General features: G+C 35.1%; 1 long non-coding RNA gene across 1 annotated transcript; it reads right to left on the reverse strand.

Annotated features, from left to right (window-relative positions):
* Positions 1-480: 480 nt before the first annotated feature.
* On the reverse strand, positions 481-27,908 carry LOC141543049 (uncharacterized). The gene is made up of 3 exons (XR_012482307.1): positions 27,062-27,908; positions 4,081-4,232; positions 481-1,066 (listed from the first exon to the last, which is right to left on the reverse strand). It is a non-coding gene; the product is annotated as an uncharacterized LOC141543049 (long non-coding RNA).

The raw sequence follows: 27,908 nt of genomic DNA on the forward strand, positions 1-27,908 counted from the left end.
CTTAGCCAATAACAAATGGTTCTGGTGACTGGTGCTATATAATATAGCTTTAGATCAGGTACATCAGGTACACCTAGACCACCTTTTTTTTCATTAGTTCCCTTGCAATTCTCGACCTTTTATTCTTCCATATGAATTTTGTTGTTATTTTTTCTAGGTCATTAAAATAGTTTCTTGGGAGTCTGATTTGTATAGCACTAAATAAATAGATCAGTTTGGGGAGTATTGTCATCTTTATTATATTCGCTCGGCCTATCTAAGAGCACTGAATGTCTTTCCAATTATTTAAATCTGACTTTACAGTTTCGTAATTTTTCTCATATAATTCCTGACTATTCTTTGCTGACTATTCTTTGTTATATGGATTCCCAAATATTTTATACTCTGAACATTTCTTTGGAATTTCTTTGTATCTCTTGCTGTTGCATTTTGTTGGTGATATATAAAAATGCTGAGGATCTATGTGGATTTATAAATGCTTTTTTTTTTTTTTTTTTTTTTTTTTTTTTACTTTTTAACAATCTGACTTTATTTTTGTGTTAACAATCTGACTTTATTTTTGTGGCAAGTGTTTTATAATTTTTCTCATATAATTCCTGACTATTCTTTGGTAGATGGATTCCCAAATATGTTATACTCTGAACATTTGTTTGGAATGAAATTTCTCTTTGTATCTCTTGCTGTTGCATTTTGTTGGTGATATATGCAAATGCTGAGGATCTATGTGGATTTATAAATGCTTTTACTATTAATCACAAATGCAATAACTTTCTTTACATTATAGTGAAAATACTCAGATTTTATATAATATAAGAATATTAATACATATGCACATATATGATTGTATTTGTGTATATGGTGGTCTTCCTACTCAGAGAATGAAATGAAATTGTGTATATGGTGGTCTTCCTACTCAGAGAATGAAATGAAATTATTTACCTTTTGTAGTGACCTTGTCCCATACTATATATCCATAACTGGAAGAGCTACCATATCTTCTATAATTTTCCTTCTTTTCTGTCCATTAATTGGAACACTGGAACCAGTAGTATAATAAGGATCTGCTCTGAAGACAAAAACAAAAACAGCAACCCCTCTATTCACACACCCCCCTTTTTTTTTTTCTTTCATCAACTCAGATCAATCCCTTCAAGTAATTTTATGAGGCCTGACAAGCCTAGGAGCGCCTATAATCATGCTCCAGGGGAAACTATGAGAGGAAATAAAATTTATCTTTTTCTTATGTAAAATTCACCTTTTTCTTATGTATCCTTATTCATATAAGGGCAAATGATGCAAAGAACTTTTTTCTGAAAAATAGAAGGTAAAAACCCTCATGTTTCTATCAGATATAAAAAACTATATATTCTACCCTCCACTATTCCCCCACTTTCTATGTGAATTGTACGTAAAAAGCTTTATCTCTTAAATGGCTTTCTTGCTATTATAATTCTGAAGATGGGATGAGGAAACCAGACTGAAATTAATGGTTTAATGGAAGAGGTGTAGTAAAAAGAACTTTCATTAACTTTGGTCCTGAGAACTAAGTTCCAATCCTTTTCTTGATGACTTCTTTTATTTAATCTCTTTGGGTCTTACTTTCTTCAACTGCAAAGTGAGGTAGTTGCATTAACAGTTCCTAAGAATTTTCACAGTTCTAAATCCATGATAATCATAAATATGTTCATGTAAGCTGTATATGAAATTATATCAAATATAATTATTTCATATAAGCTAATTCTGACATATGAAATTAATAGTAAAAAATTTACACATATATTTCTATCAGGATACAATAGGAAAGCTTCAACAAGAACTTGCAGATTCACAAAAAGAACAATCCATGACTTTACAAGAGATTCTGTCAACTTATCAATTTTGTACATGACCCAAAAACTATAGGAGAAAGAAGATCAAACTAAAAATAAAGTATGTATGCAAAAATATCACTAATTTGTCATTAATGAAAAGTTTTCATAATGAAAAGTTTTCATAATAATACTTTTCACCTATGTTTTCTGATAATTGTGCCTGTCATTTAAACTGACAGAACAAGACCTCTAACATCTACCATTTGTACCCATTAGGTTAGATCAGCTAGTACTTAATCTTGTACCCTTCTTCCCAACATGAAAAAAATACCCATTGCAAAATTTCTAAGTTAGCATCTCTATTGAAGGCACAATTGCCAAATAGATAAACTTAATAACATATATTTTAGATATTAATTGCATAAATATAATTTGTCAAAAACTTATATCGCAAAGTTACATTTACAAAGATTACTTTTCTTTGAAACATGTATTTGTGCTTTAGAGGGCAGTTTTATTATGTAGCTTTATAATCAACAAGCATTTTACACAAGACATCTCTGGTATAGTGTGTTGTTTTGGAATAAGAAAGTTAAGTTCAATAAGACACTTTCTTAAGGCTATTTTCTTCAGACAACTCTTTAGGGTTTCTATTCTAGATAATTTGATCTACACTAATGAAGTGTAGTGTCTTGTGCTACATTTTAGGGCATTTTACTTATGTAATGTTGGGTGTATATGCCTATCTAAATATACCTATCTAAAATGAAAGTGGATTGAATATAGTCACATTTAGAATATAAGAATTCTTAACTTTGTCTATGCAATGGGCTACTATTTGATGGATTACTAAATATTTTGTGAAATTTTAATTCACTAATTCAGAGTTATGGCAATTCAGAATTATGGAAAATATTGTGATTTGGAAATTCAGAGTTATGGAAAATATTGTGATTTAATTTTTTAAGATAAAATTTTAAGATAAAAAGTTTCAAAATTTTGGTAACTGCCAAAATGTCAAGAAAAGGATAAGCAGAAATTGCATTATGTTAAGGAGATGGAAAATTATATACAAAAGTTAGAGTTAGTGATATGTATTTATAATATAACATGATGCAAATCTACTTTTTCCAATGGAAAAGAGGAATAATTTACTAAATAATAATAATAAATAATAAATATTTAATAAATATTAAATAAATAATAACTTAAGTATAACTTATTTTATTTTGAGATGAATTCATCACTAGGAATGTAAATATCAAAAGTGTCTTGGGCTTTTGAGATGAATAAATACATTGTACGCATCATTAGGAATGTAGTGTTCAAGTTCAAGCAGAACTTATCTCCTTTAAAGTGACTCACACTTTGATCCTGAGAGTTTCAGAGATGAAATATAAATTGGATGAAATGTTCCAAAAATTATTGGTGTTCATGTTGGCACTTTATTCAAGTCTTGCACTTTGGCCATAAGGAAATCATTGGCATAATTTCAAAGGATAAGAGAGGGAAGGACTGATATACTCCACCAGTAAATGGGTTAAAATAATACCAGTACAGTATTCCCCAAATGGGAAGGAAAGATTTTCCTCATGCTGAAAGAATAACAAATAAGTGAATACTGTTTTTTTGTTTTGTTTTGTTTTAAGATACTAGAATTTGACATTATTGAAACAGGAAAGACTTAAAGACCTTTTGAAAAATATAAATGGTTAAATGAGAAAACACTTGCAAATTTGTGCTATGTGTTAACTAGTAGTAGTTCTATACATGTGAATTCTGAAACTCCTTGTCAAGAAATGTTAAAATGCTCTTTTTACCAGTTAAGACAACTTTGATGGGCCAAGACTGCCTTACTTAGTACCTTTAAGATACCTATGATGGAAGTCTCCCAGTTTGGTAAAACCCTCATGGGAATTATGTTTTCCTAGAATATATTTAAGACAGGCTCAATATTTCAATATATAACTTTTTATCTTCCCAACTCTTCTGTGCCACTTCTCTTCCTCCCCTAAGAAACCCAAAATTTATATTTACTCTCTAAAAGGTATGCTTATTGTCCAGATCTGCTCATAGGAGAGCTACTGGTGCCAGCCCTGTGTCCTGATCCAAAGACAGGGGTGAAAAGGTGGGACTCAGCAGAGTTTAATCTATTCAGAATTACACCAGGGTTAATATACCTAAAATTTACCTAATCAGTTACAAATGCCTAAGTATTCGGTTAGATTATTAGTACATCTATATTTGAACAATATTCAAAACATCATACACAAAAGTATTCAGATAGTAGGTGAGATAATAGAATGTCTGGCAGATGTCCTCCACATTAGCAGTCTGTAATCATGCCTTCCTCCAAAGATTCTTGGCACTAGTAATCATCAAGGTTAATCATGTCTCCCAAATTCTCAGAAGGCCTGCCATCTGTAAAAGGGATGGAGAAGCTGAGTCAGATGTGATTAGCAAAGTTCTCCAAGGGCAAAAGGGCCATGTACCTTTTCCAGGGATCCCTTTACATTCCATGGCCCTCACAATTATAATTTTTGCTAAGTCCTTTTTAGGACTAAGCCAGCTGTGAGGTATGCTCTCACTCCCCCATCACATCTTCCTTTTATCACTCCCCCATCACATTTTCCTTTTAATGATGTCTTTCTCCTTACTATACCTGATTCTGGTTAGACTGCTAAACTCCTCTATGGATTTAGCCTGCCATTCAATGTCAATGTCCTACTGACAGCTTCTGGCATATTTCTGTAATGGTTTCTTCCAAATACCTTTCTTTGCTAACTCTACTGCTCTCCTGAATCTATAACTCTACTGCTCTGCTGAATCTATTTTTTTTACCCCTCCTGGTGCCTATTTTACATCTTAATTCTTTCTGTAAATTCTTCTCATAAATAAAGGTATGTGTAGAGGCCCACAGATAGCGGGAAACTCTGGGAAAGGTTTACTTGAAACAAGGATACTTACAGCAGGGTGTTTACTCAGTGTGATTGATGAGACAATGGATCTCTGATTCAATATACTTAAGTATATATTAACTAGAGTAATTACATCAATATATCACATAAGTATATTGAACCAGATATATATATATATATATATATATATATATATATATATATATATATATATACATATATATATATATATATATATATATATATATATATATATGTATTGATGTAATTACTCTAGTTAGCATATACTTAAGTGTGATATGGTGAGGTAATTGTTCTACATTTGGCACATGCTCAGTGTGCTGCAGTGATGTAATTGTACTAAGGTATTTAAGGGCTGAGAGTACTTGAAATAGACTCAAGACTACATCCTTGACCATTTTCATGGTGGCTCTCCTGCCTTCATCATTTCTCTTCTCCACCTAAGAACACAGCCCATCCAGAGATCCTCCAGAAAGCTAGTTCACACATTGCAGATATGTTTTGGCAAAGAGAATGTCTTTATGAATTTTCACATGTATCTTAGATTTTGTATTTAAAATTAGGAGTGGCTACTCTCACCCCATCATTTTTTTAAACAATGACAAGAATCAAACAGAATTGACCTATTAATGTATTGAATTTGGTCTCTTTAGAACTCAATAATGTCAATGTTTATGTGTCACATATTTCAGTCAGTCTTCCAATCCCTGGGGTTGAAGGAAAACAGGTAGCTATCATGCTAAGCTTATTGGTTTATATTGTTGAGCCTCTTGGGGAGCATGAGAAGGGCGCTTTCATGTAGTATATTCCCTGGGTACACATTATTTTCTCTGGCTCTGCAATTGCACATATCCTTGTGACATTGTAATTAATCTAAATCGATTTGCTTTTTCAGTCAAGGCTATCACCCTTAGAATCTTCTTCTTAGAATGATAAAAAGGAATCACATTTCTTTGCAAATTCCTTTTAAGATCTATTGTTGCTACATAACTTAAGAAGGATTTGTTGATATTCAGTGAATTTGCTTGGTATCTACTCACTGTAGTAAGAACGGACAGAAAAGATGTATAAAGAGAGAACTCAGAAGACAATATGGAATAAAGTGGTAAATGTGGATTATTCAAGCTTTATAAAAGCTAGTAATGTAATTTTTGTGCTTTCTTCTTTCAATCTTACCTTTGTTTTGAATTTCTTAATTTGCTTCAATAATCATTTTGGGAAAATATTTTATAGCTGTTAGATACTATTAAAAACAATTTAAATTAGTATTTAAATTGAAAGACTTTTACTTCTATACTTTGCTAAACTGATACTTTGTAGAAATATGCTGAAGTGCTTACACAAAAATTGGATGCAATATCTTCAAGAAATAGCCATATGGCATCAATGAATGAAGTTTTCAAGAAGAAGGTATGAAAAACTTGAAACAGAAATATGTCAGACCAGATTTTAAGCATCATTTAGAAATATCTAAATACAGTCAAGTAGAACAATATGACAAAATGTTAAAGACCAAGGGAAGGAAGAGACTGAAAAATTAAAAAGTTAATACATTCTTAAAGGTTAATTTACCACTTTTATATTTTTAAAATATTTCCATGTAAATATAGCTTAATGATTTTTCCCTTTTGTAAATCCAGAATCTTTTTTTTCTTAGAATTTTTCCCCTCTACCTTTTAGTCTCCATAAGCTTGATATCATCCTTAAAAAAGAAGAAAAGAATATATTGCCTACTGATGTGAATTCTGAAAATAGATTATTCTCTTCCCTTGTCAGGAAATGTTAAATTACACATCCTGGATACTTTGTTTCCCATATAGTTTTATAACCATAGTTAAGGCAACAACAATGTGCTCAGATTACCTTAATTTAAAATAGCAATAATAGGAGCACAATCTCTCCTAGATTGTCTTTACTACTATGTTCAAGGCATTCTCCATACATCAATATCTCCTGGTTCCTGCCTTTATTTTCCCTTTTCCCCTGAGATGGTGTGAATCTGAATCCTTTCCTGAACTAAACCACAAATGAGGTACTCTCTAACTCATAGCCATCTTCCCTTTATTGGTTCCTTCCTCCTGTTTAATTGTGATTTCTAATAGGAAGCTAATCTTTCCCCTTGTTAATTAATGTAATAAATACCGTAATCTTGGAAACTATAATAAATGTCTAGTCATGGTTATTCCATGTAATGAAACAAATTTTTATTTCAAAGTTTTCATATAATAATTTTTTACAACTCTTTTCTCTCCCAAATCTAATTCTATTTATCACTCCAGGTGCCTATTTATATCTTTAAAATCATAAGCAAAAATAATCATTATATAGTATCAAGTTTTTTTTAATAATTGATATAATATTAAAATAGAGGGAGTTGTTTTAATTTTTGTTTTTCAACCAAATTTTTAATTGGAAGAAAATATTTTGAAAGCTTTTGGGGGTATTTTTTTTTCAAAAGTATATTTTATGTTTTTATAATAATCTAAGGAAACCAAGTTCAAGGACAAGAACTAGTGAATCCAATAGACATGGAGCTTTTTTTTTCCAGTTCAGATGTAATTCAACTGATCTTGATCACGACTCCTTTCACAGTGAGAATCTATTTTTAGGAACTTAGAATTGCTCTTTGAATCAATGACTGAAATTAAAATGAAGGCTAACAGAATATGGCAACAAAAGTTTTATAATTTTCAGGATAGAGCCAAGGATTTTTATTAACTTTGTTCTTTGTTTTCCATTTGGTTTAGATTCAAGAACTGAATTCTGTGAAAGAAGAATCTTATATCAAGAGCTTAAGGCAGAACTAGAGAGATACAAAAAATAATTTTCTCAAGAATACAGGTACACTTAAACACAGACTGGAAAAAATATATATATAAATTTAGATTGCTTTTGAAGATTTCCATTTGGAATTCAACAGAGATTTAATGATCACATTTATGACCTTAATGGGAAATGTGGTTTAATTGTGAAGTAATATATACATATACATACATACACACGTCTAAACATATATACACATATACATATATGTATACACATACATGTATACATATACATACATACATACATATACATACACATACACACACACATATAATGTCAACTAAGTACAAAGGAATGCAGTGAAAAGCTAATACCCTGCATACAGTAAGAGGACCTGGATTCAAATCTTTTCTCTGATGCTTGCAATTGTATGACCTTGGACAAATCACTGAACCTCCTGGTGCCTTTGTTTATATATCTTTAAAACCAGGATGTTTGATTACGGAGCTTTTAAGATGCCTTTTTAGTCCTCAATCCAATGAAAAAGATCCAATGAAATTATTAATTTTTAATTGTGTCTCATTTATATGCCCTATTATTTCTTTTAACTATTTGAGGCAGTCCTTCCAGGAAAAAGTTAGAAAACTGTAAATTAGAAAAACATTATGATTTCACCAAATGACAAGAATAAAAATTTTATAGTATTTTGGGAAATGTATTAACAGGATCCTATAGCAATATATGAAACATTGTAACTACTCTTGTCCCAATAGTGAGAGAACATCTTGGTGCTATTGGAGGTTTTATGGACTGTATCCATTTGAGAGCCTGAGGACTTAGTGATTTGTACCCTCAAAACCTAGTAATTTCCACACAAATTTATAGAAAAGTGTTTTTAATGATGTCTTTGAAATTAGATTACTATAGAAATCTAGGATTTGCAAGTATCTTTTATGGGGTTTTATTTGGTTTGTTTTGTTTAGGCTTGGTTTGGTTTTGGTTTGATTTTTGAGTTTCCCCAGGACTTTCTGGAAAACAAAAACAAAGCCAAAAACAAACGTCAGTTTCTTTATACCATTTGTTAGGAAAAGACCTTAATGGAAATAATTATGTAAAAAAAATGTATAACATACATATATATGTATAACATATAACTATTCAGGGACAAATTATAGTTATGATAACCAATAACAAAAATTGCTAGCCATTTATGTGCTTTGAAATGTTCACAGAACTAATGAGAGGGTACCTATTGCAGACTAATGAATGAAAAACTGAAACAGTAAAATTTCAGTTAGATTTCCTACAAATCCCTTTCTGGAACCAATGAATTACAAATTTCTTGATACTTCTATGGTTCTTCTTAAAAGAAATTCAATATATTTTATGGGAAAAATAAGAAATTCAATATATTTTATTGGAAAAATAGTCTAAAGAAAATTCTAGGGAAGCCTGCTTTTCAAAGGTTTGTCATTTCTATTTTTTTTTCTTTCTCTTTATATTAAAGAAATAATGTGAAATACTCAATTTAATGAAATTTCATGCTTATTTATTTTTGTGATTTATTTTTTAAAATTATGATTCTTCTATTTGTAATGTTTTAAAATTTTGCATTTTTTAAAGTTTAAAGGCTATGGTTTAAAGTTTTGTTTTTTTTGTTGTTGTTTTTTGTTTTTTTAAAACCACAATTATTAGTCTTTTTACTTCATGATAATTTAATCCTTTTACTTCATGATAATTTAAAGATGAAAAGGTGTGTAGTAAACATTTCTTAAGGTTCTTTTTGACTTGATCAATGATGGACAGAAACAACTACACCCAGAGAAGGAACACTGGGAATTGAATGTAAACTGTTAGCACTACTGTCTATCTACCCAGGTTACTTATACCTTCGGAAACTAATACTTAATGTGCAACAAGAAAATGGTATTTACACACATATATTGTATCTAGGTTATACTGTAACATATGTAAAATGTATGGGATTGCCTGTCATCAAGGGGAGGGAGTAGAGGGAAGGAGGGGATAATTTGGAAAAATGAATACAAGGGATAATGTTTAAAAAAATTAAAATTTACTCATGCATATATACTGTCAAAAATTATAAATAAATAAAATTAAAATTAAATTCAGAGGTTTATTTTGAAAAAATATCTACTCCATAACAAATTGTTCAGGAACAACATAGCTTGCCAGCTTATAGCATAGTCCCAGACACTTTGTAAAGACAATTCATCAAAAATTTTTGTCACAGAAACATAAGTAGACTTCCTTGGGAAGCAGGAAGAAAGGAATGACAGGTAATTGATTAAAACTCAAGAACTAAAAAAACAACAACTACCACCTGCTTACAAGACTACCTGAGACAGACCACAGCTTAGAAAGTATTGTCCCAAGTCAAGACTGTGTGGTACAATTTAATAACCTTGCCTAGGACTGCAAAACACCTCCCATAGACTGGGGATAGAACAATTAGAGCAAGTTACCTTCCTAGAATTTCAACTTTTACCATCATTAGGTATAAAAACAATTCATAAGCGCTAGAAATACTGATAATAATAATAGAGATTGGAGTATGGTAGGCTGCCAAACATGGTATTAGAAATACCAATAGTGTAAGATGGTAGGTGAATTTTGGGGGCTATGCACCTCCATGTTTGGCTGCAAAACTGGAAAAGGATGACCCTTTGGGAAAAAATACTCTCAAAGGGTGAAGACTGCACACAGTTCACCCCTATGTGGGCACTATAAGCTGAGATGGGACACCCTCTTTCTCACTTTTTACCCCGTGGCTCTGACAAATGGCTAGAGTGTTTCTCTTCTGTTTTATTTGGCCTTATCTGTTTTCTAGGCAGAAGTGATAGAATCCCCAATGGAGTTAGGAGTTTAAACCATAAGAAATATGGGATATTGCAGCCAGTCAGCTAGCCCAACATAAAAGTCCAAAAAACCATATGCCTGATGCTCAAATCAAACGTGGAGTTTATATTTGGACTTGGAATTGTGCCTTATAAGAAATTATGCAAATGATGAACCTAATCTTCTTCTTCCCTTTACATTTGTCTGAGGTGGTATAAAAGAAAGATTAGGCTACCCACATGTTCTGAAGTAAATGTGTATATTTTTGTTATACTTTTGAAGTAAATATTTCTTTGTAAAAATTGATCCAAATAATTATAACCAAATCAAATGAAGTAGAGGAAACTTGTCTATAGAATGGAGGGAATAACATCTGTGGGGACCAAAGCAATTTGCATAGAATCTGGAAACCCTGTACAAATCTTCTTTTATTAATTTTATAATTATAATTAATTTTTGACAGTACATAGGCATGGGTAATTAGTATTTTTTTACAACATTATCCCTTCTAGGGAAGTAACAAATTGGGAAAATATTTTTAAAAGTAAAGGTTCTGACAAAGGTCTCATTTCCAAAATATATAGAGAACTGACCCTGATTTATAGGAAACCAAACCATTCTCCAATTGATAAATGGTCAAGGGATATGAACAGACAATTCTCAGATGATGAAATTGAAACTATTTCCACTCATATGAAAGAGTGTTCCAAATTACTACTGATCAGAGAAATGCAAATTAAGACAACTCTGAGATACCACTACATACCTGTCAGATTGGCTAAGATGACAGGAACAAATAATGATGAATGTTGGAGGGGATGTGGGAAAACTGGGACACTGACGCATTGTTGGTGGAGTTGTGAAAGAATCCAGCCATTCTGGAGAGCAATTTGGAACTATGCCCAAAAAGTTGTCAAACTGTGCATACCCTTTGACCCAGCATGGCTGTTATTGGGATTATATCCCAAAGAAATACTAAAGAGTGGAAAGGGACCTGTATGTGCCAAAATGTTTGTGGCAGCTCTTTTTGTTGTAGCTAGAAACTGGAAGTTGAATGGATGTCCATCAATTGGAGAATGGTTGGGTAAATTGTGGTATATGAAGGTTATGGAATATTATTGCTCTGTAAGAAATGACCAGCAGGAGGAATACAGAGAGAGTTGGAGAGACTTAAATCAACTGTTGCTGAGTGAAATGAGCAGAACCAGAAGATCACTATACACTTCAACAACAATACTGTATGAGGATGTATTCTGATGGAAGTGGAAATCTTCAACATAAAGAAGATCCAACTCACTTCCAGTTGATCAGTGATGGACAGAAATAACTACACCCAGAGAAGGAACACTGGGAATTGAATGTAAATTGTTAGCACTACTGTCTATCTATCCAGGTTACTTATACCTTCGGAAGCTAATACTTAATGTGCAACAAGAAAATGGTATTTACACACATATATTGTATCTATGTTATATTGTAACACATGCAAAATGTATGGGATTGCCTGTCATCAAGAGGAGGGAGTGGAGGGAGGGAGGGGATAATTTGGAAAAATGAATTAAAAAAAAAAACATTATCCCTTCTATATACTTTTCTAACCTTTCCCCTCCCTCCCTCTTCTCCCTCCCCTAGATGACAGGCTATCCCATATATATTAAATGTGTTACAGTATATCCTTAATACAATATATGTGTGTAAAACCAAATTTCTTGTTGCCCAGTAAGAATTGAATTCTGAAGGTATAAGTAAACTGTGTAGAAATACAATAGTACAAACATTTGACACTCAGTTCCCATTGTTCCTTCTCTGGGTATAGCTTTTTCTGTCCATCACTGATCAACTGGAAGTGAGTTGGATCTACTTTATGTTGAAGATATCCACTTCCATCAGAATATATCTTCATACAGTATTGTTATTGAAGTGCATAGTGATTTTCTGGTTCTGCTCATTGCACTCAGCATCATTCATGTAAGTCAGACCAAACTGCTCTGTATTCATCCTGCTGGTCGTTTCTTACAGAGCAATAATATTCCATAACTTTCATATACCATAATTTACCCAACCATTCTCCAATTGATGGACATCCATTCATCTTCCAGTTTCTAACCGCTGCCACAAACATTTTGGCACATACAGGTCCCTTTCCCATCTTTAGTATTTCTTTCGGATATAAGCCCAGTAGTAGCACTGCTGGATCAAAGGGTATGCACAGTTTGATAACTTTTTAGGCATAGTTCCAAATTGCTCTCCAAAATGGCTGGATTCTTTCACAACTCCACCAACAATGCATTAGTGTCCCAGTTTTCCCACATCCCCTCCAACATTCATCTTTATTTGTTCCTGTCATCTTAGCCAATCTGACAGGTGTGTAGTGGTATCTCAGAGTTGTCTTAATTTGCATTTCTCTGATCAGTAGTGATTTGGAACACTCTTTCATATGAGAGGATATAGTTTCAATTTAATCATCTGAAAATTTTCTGTTCATATCCTTTGACCATTTATCAATTGGAGAATGGTTTGATTTCTTATAAATTAGGGTCAGTTCTCTATATATTTTGGAAATAAGGCCTTTATCAGAACCTTTAACTGTAAACATATTTTCCCAATTTGTTACTTCCCTTCTAATCTTGTTTGCATTAGTTTTTTTTGTACAAAAGCTTTTTAATTTGATGTAATCAAAATCTTCTATTTTGTGATCAATAATGATCTCTAGTTCTCCTTTGGTCATAAATTCCTTCCTCCTCCACAGGTCTGAGAGATAGACTATTCTCTGTTCCTCTAATCTATTTATGATCTCATTCTTTATGCCTAAATCATGGACTCATCTTGATCTCATCTTGGTATATGGTGTTAAGTGTGGGTCCATATCTCATTTCTTCCATACTAATTTCAAGTTTTCCCAACAGTTTATTTTTTTTTCAAATAATGAATTCTTATCCCAAAAGTTGGCATCTCTGGGTTTGTCAAACACTAGATTGCTATAGTTGTACCCTATTTAGTCCTGTGTACCTATCCTGTTCTACTGATCAACTAGTCTATTTCCTAGTCAATACCAAATGGTTTTGGTGACTGCTGCTTTATAATATAGCTTTAGGTCAGGTGCAGCTAAGCCACCTACATTTGATTTTTTAATTCATTAATTCTCTTGAAATGCTCAACCTTTTGTTCTTCCATATGAATTTTGTTATTTTTTCTAGGTCATTAAAATAGTTTCTTGGGAGTCTGATTGGTTTAGCACTAAATAAATAGATTAGTTTAGGGAGTATTGTCATCTTGATTATATTTGCTCAGCCTATCCAAGAGCACTTAATATCTTTCCAATTATTTAAATATGACTTTATTTTTGTGGCAATTGTTTTGTAATTTTGCTCATATCATTCCTGACTATTCTTTCGTAGATGGATTCCCAAATATTTTATACACTTGACAGTTGTTTGGAATGGAATTTCTCTTTGTATCTCTTGCTGTTGCATTTTGTTGGTGATGTATAAAAATGCTGAGGATTTATGTGGATGTATTTTGTATCTAGCAACTTTGCTAACGTTGTGAATTATTTCTAATAACTTTTTATTAGAATGTCTGTGTTTCTCTAAGTATGCCATCATATCATCTACAAAGAGTGATAGTGTCATTTCCTCATTGCCTACTCTTATTCCTTTAATCTCTTTCTCAACTCTTATTGTTGAGGCTAACATTTCTAATACACTATTGAATAGTAACGGTGATAGTGGGAAACCTTGTTTCACTCCTGACCTTACTGGGAAAGGTTCCAGTTCAACCCCATTACATATGATGTTTACTGACGGTTTTAAATACATATTCCAGACTATTTTAAGGAATAGCCCATTTATTTCTGTATTCTCAAGTGTTTTTAGTAGGAATGGATATTGTATTTTATCAAATGCTTTTTCTGCATCTATTGAGATGATCATATGATTTTTTGTACATTTGATTATTAATATGGTCAATTTTACTAATAGTTTTCCTAATATTAAACCATCCCTGCATTCCTGGTATAAATCCTACTTGATCATAGTGTATTATCCTGAGGATGATTTTCTGAAGTCTTTTTGCTAATATCTTATTTAAAATTTTTAAGATTTTATCAATATTCATTAAGGAGATTGGTCTGTAGTTTTCTTTCTCAGTTTTCAACATACCTGTTTTAGGTATCAGTATCATGTCTGTGTCATAAAAGGAGTTTGGTAGGACTCCTTCATCCCCTATTTTTTCAAATAGTTTATATAACTATAGGGGCTAATTGTTCTTTAAATGTTTAGTAGAATTCACATGTAAATCCATCTGGTCCTGGGATTTTTTTCTTGGGGAGTTGATTAATAGCTTGTTCTATTTCTTTTTCTGAAATGGGACTATTTAAGGGGTGGAGCCAAGATGGTGGAGAAGATACACGCCACTGTGTAAGCTCCTTTCTTCCCTCACAACCAACTAGATTTAATCAGCCTCAGAAATAGCGTTGGACTGATGGAATCCACAAGGACTGGAAGCAGGACTCACCAGCTTAAGAGAATCTGGAGTTTCAGCAGGAAAGGTCAGCTCCCATGGGAGGAAGAAGAGAGGCCAGCGCAGACGGTTGGTAGTGGCACACTGCGCCAGTCGCGCTGGGGAGGGCTCTGGGATCAGAGAATCCACCGACATAAAAGAATCTGGCACAGGCTGTTAGCTCTTCTCTGGTTATAAAACAGCAGATCAGAGGAGAAATATAAGCCACTTTGAAATTTGAAACTAGATTGGATCTTCCCGGATCCCAGGGGTGACTCAGCAGATCATGGCACCACGGGTGTGGCCGACATAGGCAATCCAGGCTTTTACCTTGGGGTAATTAAGAGATTGAGGAGTGGGCGGGGCGGTAACTCATAGTGCCTGGCTTGGCTGGAGGCTGTGGAAAGGAAGTCCCAGAAAAGCGGAACCTTTGAAAAATTAATCTTTTATCTTTTTTTATTTTTCTTAGCAGCATTTTGTACAGTTACTGTGGTCATCAATTCCAAATTTATAAATTCACATGGGGTGAAAAGGGAAGGTGGGAGCCATAATTCAAGTAGGATGAAGTATTTAATTTGTGATTGTTGGTTACAGAGAACTTCCAGAGAGTAAATAATGCAAGATAGGCAACTATTACATATCACAGAATTGCTTGACAGACATTCAAGAATTTGTTGACTGCTTGGAGGAATTATACTACTACACAAAGATACTCTTTAGAGGAGATCATAAGATGCTGTGCTACAGTGAGCACCAATGCTTATTATACTCAGACGATGATAAACATGGAAAGACAGGGTCCCTCTTGGCAAAGGACTTCTAGAGAAACTCGTTGATGTTTTCAATGTGGAAAAGTTGGACATCTAAGAGTCATGTAGCTATAGCGACAGAGTGAGAAGACTGGCTGAGAGAAGACCTAAAACTCCATGTCAAAAATGCCACAAGGGCTTCCACTGGGCCTGAGAATGTGGATTGACCCAGGGAAATAAATGAGAGAAGGAGCCCAGCTCCAAGACCTCAATCAAAAGACAGGTGGGGCATGATGGCAGCTGAGGTGATACCTCAGTCTTTACAAGATCAGGACTCTGATGTGATCAACCAGCAGAAAAGTAATTACATGGAAGAAAGGGATTACCTGATCAGTCAGCCACAATGCAATAAGAAAGCAGAAATGGATTGCAATTGAGGAAAATACAGGTTTTTTAAACCAACAGGGCAATGGCTGTGCTGCATCTGGTCTCTGAGCCTGCTGAGACACTCTGGAGGTGGGGAGTGGGGAGGGTGGCCAAGTCCCCAGAGATCCTAGCTTTTCTGGATAATACTCTTTACCTCCTGTGTTTATATCTTCTCTGCTGATCCTGGCTTGCTGCCAAGACCAAATATCCACAGTGTGGTAAAGGTCTTGCCACAGAAAAGGCAGTGATCACATCCCTCCCCCTTCCAGTCTGTTCAGTGTGACCTGCCTGCCACACTCTTTCTGCCTGCCCTCAGTCTGTGCCTATCTAGCCTTCCCCACCCCCAAGCAAAAACAGATCTTTTTTGGTGAATTTCAAGGATGTTTTCTGTTGGTAATTATTTGTGGCTTTTTTTTCCAATCAAGCACTAATTCCAAGGGTTGTCATGAAATAAATTCTGAGAGCAAAGACAGAGTTTAAATAAGTGTGTGTCCTCTCCAACATCTATGCAGGAAGTCCCAGAAGGAACTTTTCTTAAAATATTAGATATCTGCCAGTGATTTGTTTATAATAACCTTTTTATTAGCAGAGTTTTTCACAATGACAAAGCATGATCTCTCCAGGAGATATCATAAGTGGAATGAACTGACATAACATAATTAATCTGGGAGTTTAATGTAGGTAGATTGATAAAGACCACATTTGTTTCAACTTTTTCAACATAGTCCTCACAGATGGAATGTTTGGAAATATAGTACATGCATTCAGAAAGACCATTTGGTAAATCATAGAAGATCCAGAGACTGATTTGTTTAGTATGACATAGTCCTATCTCATTTCCTTAGGCATGTGGTCCCACAATAACGTCTCTTGTGTATATGTGTATATATATATATATATATATATATATGCATGTATATATACATATATATGCATATATATAATATGCATATATATGTATTTATATTTATATATACATATATATATACATATTTATATATATGCATATATATACATATTTATATATATGCATATATATACATATTTATATATATGCATATATATATACATATTTATATATATGCATATATATACATATTTATATATATGCATATATATACATATATATATATATATATAAAATCACAAGAAAAAAAAAGTTGATGATCTGCAAACTAGTGTATTTTTTTTTTCTCTTTCCAACACTTCATTGGGGGGAAGGGGAGAGCGGAGCCAAGATGGCGGAGAAGGCACATGCAACTTTCTAAGCTCTTCCTCTCATGCCTTCATGAGCAATTATTAAATTCAGCCTCAAAAATAATGCTTGACTGGTAAAATTCATGAAGATTAGAATTACAACAACTTACCAGCCAAAGGTAATCTGGAAAATGGCCAGAACAGATTTGTCCTAAGTGGCCAGATCAGATCATCACAAACAGGGAGATAGGAGAGACTAGTGTCCAAAGTGGACCAGGGGCAGAGGTAGCCTTTGTGGCTAGAAAAGTTGTAGAGATGACTCTGCTATAGGCTGCCTGCTCTACCTTTATTACAACGCAGTAGACCAAAAGAAAAATTAAAGCCCAAGAAGATACTTTAAACACCAGAATCTAACAAGACCTGCCTATACACACCAAAATCCGGAAGTGACTTAGCACATACCACAGCACAGCTTTGCAGCTTCATTCTGCAGCATGGGGCAGTCACAAATCTGCATGGAAGAGAGGCATAGGCCGGGCCACCCTCTAATCTACACAGTGGGGGGCTAAGCCTGAGGCGATAGAACTTCTGCAGCATGACTGTGCTTCTTTGGGCAGAGCTACTTCCATTGCTGGTGCAGGACTATTTGCTGGGCAACTGCTAATACCCACAGCCCCAAAGCAGGCTTTGGTTTGGGGCAGTGACACTTTCACTGCTCAGCCTCTAGACCCAGGGCAATTGCTAATCCACACAGTGGGATTCTTCATTGAACACCTTCTAAAAAAGACCCTAAAATAAAAATTCCAAGGAATATTGTGGCCAAATTTTAGAACTATCAGACTAAGGAAAAAAATATTATAATCAGCCAGGAAAAAACAATTCAAATACTGAGGTGCTACAATAAGTGTCATTCAAGATCTGGCTGCCTGATATTTCAAAAGGCAAAAGAACTTGGAATGTAGCCAAGAATAATAAACTACCCAGCTAAGCTGAGCATTTTTCTTCCATCGAAAAGAACATGGACATTTAATGAAACAGATGAATTCCATTTGTTTCTAAGGAAAAAAAAAAAAAAAAAAAAACAGACCTAAGCAAAAAATTTGATCTCCAACCATCGGACACAAGAGAAGCATAAAAACATAAAAGGAACTCATGAAAACTGTTCTTCTGTGGTGGATATACAAAAAGACCACATGTATAATTAGATTTTACTGATATAACATAAAAAAGAGAAGTAGAAATGTAAAGTGGATAGTGTACTACATCCCACAAAGAGGCAAAGAAAAACTATCATATCTGAGGGAATTTAGAGGGGGGAGGAACATAAAAAACAAACATAAAAACATTAAAAACAATGTTTCTCCTCCTCTCTTAATTAGCTTTTTATTTACCAGATATATGCATGAGTAATTTTACATCATTGAGAATTGCCAAACCTTTTGTTCCAATTTTTCCCCTCCCTACCCAAGATGGCAGGTTAACCAATATGTTAAAGTATAAATTAAACACAATATATGTATACATGTCCAAACAGTTATTTTGCTGTATAAAAAGAATTGGACTTTGAAATAGTGTACAATTAGCTTGTAAAGGCAAACAAAAATAGAGGGATTGGGAATTCTATGTAGTTGTTCATAGTTGTCTCCAGGAGTTCTTTCACTGGGTGTAGCTGGTTCAGTTCATTACTGTGGTATTGGAACTGATTTGGTTCATCTCATTGTTTAAAATGACCACGTCCATCAGAATTTATCATCATATAGTATTGTTCTTGAAGTATATAATGGTTTCTTGGTCCTGCTCATTTCACTAAGCATCAGTTCATGTAAGTCTCTCCAGGCTGTTCTAAAATCATCCTGTTAGTTATTTCTTATAAACCAATAATATTCCATAATATTCATATACAACAATTTATTAAGCCATTCTCCAATAGATGAGCATCCACTCAGTTTCCAATTTCTGACCTTTAGATTTGAATAAAATTAAAGATTTGAAAAAAGGTTTTACCCGTTATGGGTCTACATCAGCTTATATTAAAATGTTATTAGATGGTTTGTCTTATGAAGTCCTAACCTGGAATGATTGGAAATCCATAGCAAGGACATGTCTAGAACCTGGATAAAACTTATTGTGGCTTGTAGAGTTTCATGAATTATGTAAGATCCAAGTCAGACACAATTTGGAAACAGGAGTTAACACACAATTCACTTTTGAGCACTCCTTGGGGGAGAGGGTTTGCCTGTATTTCTTGTCCATCAGAGAGAGAGATAGAAAAAAGAAAAAGACCTCAAAACAAAGGAGAAAATCTAAGAAACATCTGACACTGATAAGAAGACTGTTAAAGAACTTTAAAAACTTGCAGGAATTATTGGATTTCTGGCACATGAACTAATGGACAATGAACTTATGGACATGTATAAATTCTCAATTTATGATTATTCGATTATGCTATTTGTTACATCACTTCTAGCATGTGTTATGTTACTATGTGTTTATGTAATTTATGTAATTATGTGTAATACCTCCCATATTAATGGATTTATGTTTCAAGGTTATGACCACCCTATGTTCTACATCAAAAGAAAGGGGAAGATAGATGTTAGGTTCTTACTAAGTGCTAAGTTGGTTCTTAACAATTCTCTAGCTCAGAATTCACACCTTTAGTTCAAAACTTTAAGGGAGTTTTCACCTTTGAAAGGAATACTTTAAAGAAGCAAGTTCATTGGTTGAAGGAGTTCCCACAAGCCCCTGCAGTACCCACAAGCCCATTCTCTGGGAGGATTAAAAAGAGGCAACATTGAGTCTGAAGAACAGTCTGGATTGAGTCAAAGAGAAGATGTCCCATGGATTCGCAAGTCCAGCAATCCCACACTTTTGGAGGGGAAGGCTCCAGAAGCCTCCCAATAAACCTGCTCACAGAGGAAAAGATTATACACAAAAGAAACCTCCTCACAGGAGAGGATTATAATCTACAGACATCAGAACTTTACATTTTGTCGTCCACAACGTGGGACAAAGACTTTTGCTTATCCTTACTAGGACTGATTCTGAGCCCTTCAGAGGAGGTAGCCCGGGCTTGACAGACTGTTACAAACATTCTTGCACATACAGGTCCCTTTCCCTTCTTTAAAAGCTCTTTGGGATATAAGCTCAGTAATAACATTGCTGGATCAAAAAGTATGCACAGTTTCATAACTTTTTGAGCTCAGTGGGGAGGAAGTAAATTGCTTAAATAGTCCTACTTCATAAAAAGAAATAGAGCAAGCTATTAATCAATTCCCGAAGAAAAAATCCCCAGGAACAGATGGAGTTACATGGGAATTCTACTAACCGTTTAAAGAAAAATTAACTTCAATGGTATATAAACTATTTGAAAAAATACGGATTGAAGGAGTCCTACTAAATTCCTTTTATGACACAGACATGGTACAGATACTTAAACCAGGTAGGTTGAAAACAGAAAGAAAATTATAGACCAATCTCCCTAATGAATATTGATGTTAAAATCTTAAATAAAATATTAGCAAAAAGACTACACAAAATAATCCCCAAGATAACACACCATGATCAAGTAGGATTTATACCAGGAATGTAGGGCTGGTTCAATATTAGAAAAACTATTAGCATAATTGACTACATCAATGACCAAATTAACAAAAAACATATGATCATCTCAATAGATGAAGAAAAAGCATTTGATAAAATCCAACATCCATTCCCAATAAAAACACTTAAGTGTATAGGAATAAATGTTTTTTTTTTCCTTAAATTAATCAGTAGCATCTATTGAAAATGATCAGTAAGCACCATATGTAATGGGGATAAACTGGAACCATTCCCAGTAAAATCAGGAGTGAAACGAGGTTGCCCACTATCACCATTATTATTCAATATTGTATTAGAAATGCTAGCTTTGGCAATAAGAGCTAAGAAAAGAGATTAAAGGAATTAGAGTAGGTAATGAGGAAAGCAAATTATCACTCTTTGCTGATGAATGATGGTACACTTAGAGAACCCCAGAGATTCTACTAAAAGGCTATTAGAAATAATCCAAAGGGAAAATCAAACTATATGAGCAAAACTACAAAACACTTTCCACACAAATAAAGTCAGATCTAACCAATTGGAAAAAAAATATTAAATGCACTTGGACAGGGCGAGCAATTACAAGAAAGAAGATAATACTACCTAATCTATTTATTTAGCACTATTACCAATCAGACTCAAAACAACAACAACAACAACAACAACAACAACAACAACAACAACAACAACAACAACAACAACAACAACTGTTTTAGTGAAATAGAAAATATTACAAGAAAGTTTATATGGAAAAACAAAAGGTCAAAAATTTCAAGGGAATTAATGGAAAAAAAAATTAAATGAAGTTGGCCTATCTACATGTACCAAATCTAAAATTATATTGTAAAGTAGTGGTTACCAAAAATTGGTATTGGCAAAGAATAGTTGATCAGTTGAATAGGTTAGGTTCAAAGGATAAAACAGCCAATAACTTTAATAATGTAGCGTTTGCCAAACACAAAGACCCCAGCTTTTGGGATAAGAACTCATTGTTTGACAAAAATTGCTGGGAAAATTGGAAATTAGTATGGCAGAAATTAGGCATTAACACACACTTAACACCATACACCAAGATAAGGTTGAAATGGGTTCATGACCTAGGCATAAAGAATGAGACTATAAATAAATTATTGACCTGTGGAAAAAGAAGAAATTTATGATCAAAGAAGAACTAGAGATCATTATTGATCACAAAATAGAAACGGTTGATTATATCAAATTGAAAAGTTTTTTATACAAACAAAACTAATACAGTCAAGATTAAAAGAGAAGAATAAACTGGGAAAACATTTTTATCGTCAAAGGTTCTGATAAAGGCCTCATTTCCAAAATATAGAGAGAATTTACTCTAATTTATAAGAAATCAAAAGATATGAACAGACAATTCTCAGATGAAGAAATTGAAACTATTTCTAGTCACATGAAAAGATGCTCCAAGTCATTATTAATCAGAGAAATGCAAATTAAGACAAGTCTAAGATACCACTACACACCTGTCACATTGGCTAGGAGGACAGGGAAAGATAATGCGCAATGTTGGAGGGAATGTGGGAAAACTGGGAGATTGATACATTGTTAGTGGAATTGTGAACACATCCAGCCATTCTGGAGAGCAATTTGGAATTATGCTGAAAATGTTATCAAACTGTGCATTCTTTTTTGATACAGTAATATTACTACTGGGCTTATATCCCAAAGAGATTTTAAAGAAGGGAAAAGGACATGTATGTGTAAGAATGTTTGTGACAGCCCTCTTTGTATTGGCCAGAAACTGGAAACTAAGTGGATATCTATCAATTGGAGAATGGCTGAATAAATTGTGGTATATGAATTTTATGGAATATTACTGTTCTGTAAGAAATGACCAACACGATGAATACAGAGAGCATTGAAGAGACTTACATTAACTGATGCTGAGTTAAATGAGCAGAACCAGGAGATCATTATACACTTCAACAACAATACTGTATGAGGATGTATTCTGATGGAAGTATAGATCCTTGACAAAGAGATCTAATTCAGTTCCAATTGATCAGTGAGGAACAGAATCAGCTATACCCAGAGAAGGGACACTGGGAAATGAGTGTAAGTTGTTTACATTTTTAGGAAGTCCTACATACACTTTAAACCTTTTTTAATTAACATGCTGTATAAGATAATCATTCATTGTACATGGTGTCACATTTTCCTCAAATTATTCCACCAAAAAAGAGCCCCAACTTGATGAACAAATTTGTATGCATGAATAATTTTTTGCATGTTATGTGAATCTTATTTTGATTAGCTAATGAATATCTGATTAGATAACTGAAAACCATTCAGAATACTATAACCTCCCTGGATTACTATCTTTGGGTCCCTATTGTGGGACTGTAGTTGAGATGAGACCATGGTATATAACATAGTGCTTCTGATAACTCCACTCACAAACCTGCCTTGGATAAGGAATGCAAGAAACCCTTGGGTCTATACCCATTTTTCTGCACATGAGTTCTGGTTAAAGTGAGGCTCCAGGGCATCTCTTTTTAAAAACCAGATGGTTTCCATCACATCTATGCAAGACATTATTTTAGCACTCAGAGTGTCCACACATACCCACACCAATTCTATATGTCTACCATTTGAATCGCTAATTCTTATAAAGGGAAACTTCACCTATACAGAAAATGGATACTGTCAGTGAAACAACATGGCAAGCTTCACAAAGCACTGACCAACCATACCACTCAACATACACCTTGGACCACTTCTCTTGGGGACCTTTTTAATTTAGACCTAATCTGTACCAACTATAGTAATAGCCACTTTTGCATCCTACAACATGATAAAAATCAGCTGTCACATTCTCCAGAAGGAAGAAAAGTTTCATGTATCTATAAGATCCACAGAATTTCTTGGAGATGTTGTATACCAAAGAAGGTATAACAACAACTAGGTTGCACAAAACATATAGGAATAAACTGGAAAACTCAATAACGATTCCACTGAGTATGAACTTTTCCTTCTGTACCAGATACCGCATTCATTACAGACATCAACAAGAAAGCTGGGAGTAGAGTTTCTGCTTTATAAAGGAATCATACCTGCTCTTTTTCCACTTGTGGACTCACAAGTCAATTTTGAAACTATGGTTCTGAACAAAGAGTGGATGACAGAGACCTTTCTTCCCTAGACCCTGGCTGGGGGAGGTAGGACAGTGAGACGGCAACAGGAAGCAGAGTCCCTCCCAGCAAAGAGACCCCACGGAACTCCAAAGTAGGCAACTTGGAGATTATCTCCTGGGTTATGGAGGCATCAGTTTTCCTCTGTAAAGTGACTTCTTGGAGAAGCATAATGGCAGGGGACATTGAGAGACCTCAGACGTATTTCCCCAGCCTGGGACATCCCAGGTACTGGGGAAGAAAGGGAAAGGGGGTCAAGGGCTAACGTTCAGCAGCTGGAAAGGTAGGAAACAGAGGGAGCCAAGCACAATCTTGAGCTCCCTCATTGCCCCCCCCAACTCCAGCAGCAGGCCCTGAGCCCAGAGAATCGTGTTCAGAGTGAAAACACTCCCCTCTGTGAATTCTCCTGGAGCCAAAAGGGAGGGAACCGGGTGGGACTTTGGGAGGAGCACAGAGTTAAGTAAATTACCATGTTTCTTAGGGTGGGAGTGGGAATGAGAAAGGAATGAATGTGAGGAGTAACCAAGAGCAGAAAAAAGGAAAATGCATCTGTTGGGAATGATGATTTTCCAGTCTGGCAGTAAGGATGACCCTTGCAGAAATGACAATTCTTTAGAAATGCACTTGATGGGAGTATTTTTTTAAACGTTACTAAGTGTATTTAACATTAATGTCATTTTAACCTTCAACTAACAATAGGGTATTTTTATTTCCTCTTGCAACACAGTTCAAGAGGAAGTTTTAAGAACACAAGAAATGGCTGAAGAATCCTATATTGTTTTCTCCATGAGAGTAATTAAGCTTCTGTCATATATAGCATAAACATGAGCACAGCTGGATTGATCAGTAACACTGAATAACATCATTTTCCTGAAGCAGTTTTAAAAGAAGCTTCATCCCTTAACCCTGATGGACTGATATGGGAGAATGCAGGCACCCTAATTGGGTCATCTATTACTGTGTGTTTAAAGTTGGGGATGGATTTGTTAAAACTGTATAACTATTGCTATATGTTTAAAGGATTTTTAGAAAACTTACTATACTACTTTGTTATGTATAGGAATTTTGATTCATTCTTGCAATGTATATGTGGAATGTTTATTTGATAATTCCTTTCCTTGAGAAAAAAAGGGAGGCAGAAACTGGTTAGCAAATTGGGGAAACATGTATTTTTCTTAGGTACTTCTGCCCTGCTCTTTATCTCAGTAGTTCAGATTGAGAAATTATTTAAATAGTCCTTTTCATTTTTACTCCTTGCTTAAAATTACTGCACTATGATTTGCTGGTTTTATTTTAACTTTGAAATCCCTTATTCTTCTGGAATTGTCTGGTAGACTCAGTTTTGGGGGTTATTTTTTAGAAACAACCAGAAAGCAGACACCTGTCTGGGGACTGGCCATCTCTCTGATCTATTTCTACACTCCTGTTACCCCAGTTCCTTAATTAACATTTTGGCCTCAAGCCTAAACTAATAGTTTGGGGTTGCCTTCCTTGGTCTAACTGCATAATTTCTTCAGACATCTGGATCCTAGTAGCAGCTCCTGTTCTATCAAGATGGGACTAGTGGAGCTACTCCAGGTCCCACTTTTCCCCCTTTTGGGGTCACTCACAGACTTGGGGTGTCCCTCTTAGGGCAGCAGGACTGTCTTGAGCACTGCTATTCTAAATATTAGCAGAGGCTGAGTTAAATGCACAAATGATCACAGACCTAACTCAGAGTGAACTGTCCATCTCAAACTGGATTCTCTGGCTGAGCTGCTCCCCAACTGCAGGAGATCTGCTATTTCTGCAACAGGAAGCCCTGTGTGTCTCTCTAAATGGGGAATGCTATTTTTATGCCAAAAACTCTGGGGTTATTAAGGAGAGACTTGTCCTTGCCATTAAGTCTTTGCATTTTTCTAGTTTTATTGTGGTTTGTTTGCTTTACATAGGCTTGGTCAAAGTTATGGTGCTAACACCTTCTAGAGGAAGGTAATTCAAAGATTTGACTAGTCAGAAGAGAGAGAGTGTGGAATGTTATGCCACAGTTCTCTTTTGTTGTCCTGACTCAGTTTTCCTAATTGTTTTGCCTCAGTTTATAGTTGTTCTGCTCAATCCAGTAAAACCATCCCTCCCTCTTAATCAGAATATTTGATAAGGATAAAAGATCTTATATTTTAGAATATCAGAATGTCTCTCCCCATCCCAAGCTATCCGAATATCAGATACAATCTTATCAAGATGCCTCTCCCCATCTCCAGGGTGCCTCCCCCCATTATGTCATCCCCATCTCCGGTGGCTCATCCCACTCTGTCAGAGTCTCATTCCAGCTCCCAGCTGCCTAACTCTGTCCTGCCTCAGTCTACCCCCTGAGTCTGAGCCACCTCATTATATGTCAGTGAGAACTCACATTACTTGCTGTATTCTTGGAGACAATAGTCGCACTCAGCCCTGGGACCAAATCATGGATTCCTTTGGCCCCAGTAAATCTCTCCCTTCTAAATAAATTATTAAATACTCTCTCATCTCTATCTCAGTTTCTCCAACATTACACCACTTCAGCTTATAAGCATCTGGTTTATACTTGTTTTTAACATTACTTTTTACTCCCTGAAAACCCCTCACTTTACATTTCCTCAACTTCCTCATTTTATACAGCCTTGAATAGTGATTCAATGCCCTTTGTTGCCTTTGCCCACATACACATGCTGCTAAATAAAGGTAGAGAAAATCATGCAACTGTGCTTACTAGGACCACTACAAATTTGGACTCTCATTGATACAAGACTATTCTTTTATATCTCCCTCATTTACTTTACCACTTACCACAGAAGCTCTTCAAAACCATTTCATCCCTCCTCAAACCTTCCATGATTCATTTTGAACTTTCTCAACTAAAAATCTTGGTCTCAGGGGCAATTGGAAGGCGAAGAAGATAAAGCACCTGCCCTGGAATTAGGAGGATTTAAGTTCAAATTTGGCTTCAGACCCTTAACACTTCCTTGTTGTGTTACCCTAGGCAAGTCACTTAACTCCAAATGCCAGCCAAAAAAGCCAAAACAAAACAAAGCCAAACAAAAACAGATACTTACAGTTGTGTGAGGCTGGGCAGGTCACTTAAGCCAGTTTACCTCAATTTCCTCTTTTGTGAAAATGAACTTAAGGAAACACAAAGCATTCCACTGACTTTGCCAATTAAATTCTCTTCAAACAGTCGTTTTAGACTGTTCTGTTTTTCAGCAAAACAGAATAGTGTTTGCTCCCATGTTGCCACTGATTTGAGCAGTCAGTTGGGCCCCAGCTAAAAGTAGAAAGGAGTTTCCCGTTCATTAAAAATGAATAGGCAGGAGGGAGAAGTGATGCCAGCTTTCAGGACTTGCTATCTAATGTCCAGGAGGCAAAGTCTGACCCTGATCCTGATGCTGAGGGGAATGATTTTCCAAGGGTTAGCTCAGGCCTGGGGGTCAAGGATTTAAAGACGGGGGTGCCTTAGCTTCCTCCTGTGAGGACCTTCCCTTCTCCGCGCCCTCCCCCAAACTTTCCTCTTATGTCATCATTTTTTATAGATCATTCACGTTGTGCTTTCCGAGCAGCAGCAGCTGCTGCTCTTTCGCCATGTCCCCATCGAGTCAGCTTTGTGGAACTTCCCGAGATTCTTTTCCTGGATCAGGTATCCTGCCCTGGAGTCGGTCTCCGAGGCTTCTAAGTAACTCCGCGGGGCCGGAGAAGTAAACTGCCCTTTCTTGTCCAAGTTGAAAATCTTCATCCTGGAGGCCGGCTTCAAGACCAGACATGAGACGTCCCGGGGGCAGTCCTCTCCTGGGCCTTCAGCCTACTCGGAAGGGGAATTGAAGCGGAAAATGTCTATAACCCGCAGACGGAGGTTTAGAGATCTGTGAGGCCCCAGCAGTTATAACCGATTCCGCCCGATTGTAACCC

This window comes from Sminthopsis crassicaudata, chromosome 5 (assembly GCF_048593235.1).
Source record: "Sminthopsis crassicaudata isolate SCR6 chromosome 5, ASM4859323v1, whole genome shotgun sequence".
NCBI classification, from domain to species: Eukaryota; Metazoa; Chordata; class Mammalia; order Dasyuromorphia; family Dasyuridae; genus Sminthopsis; species Sminthopsis crassicaudata.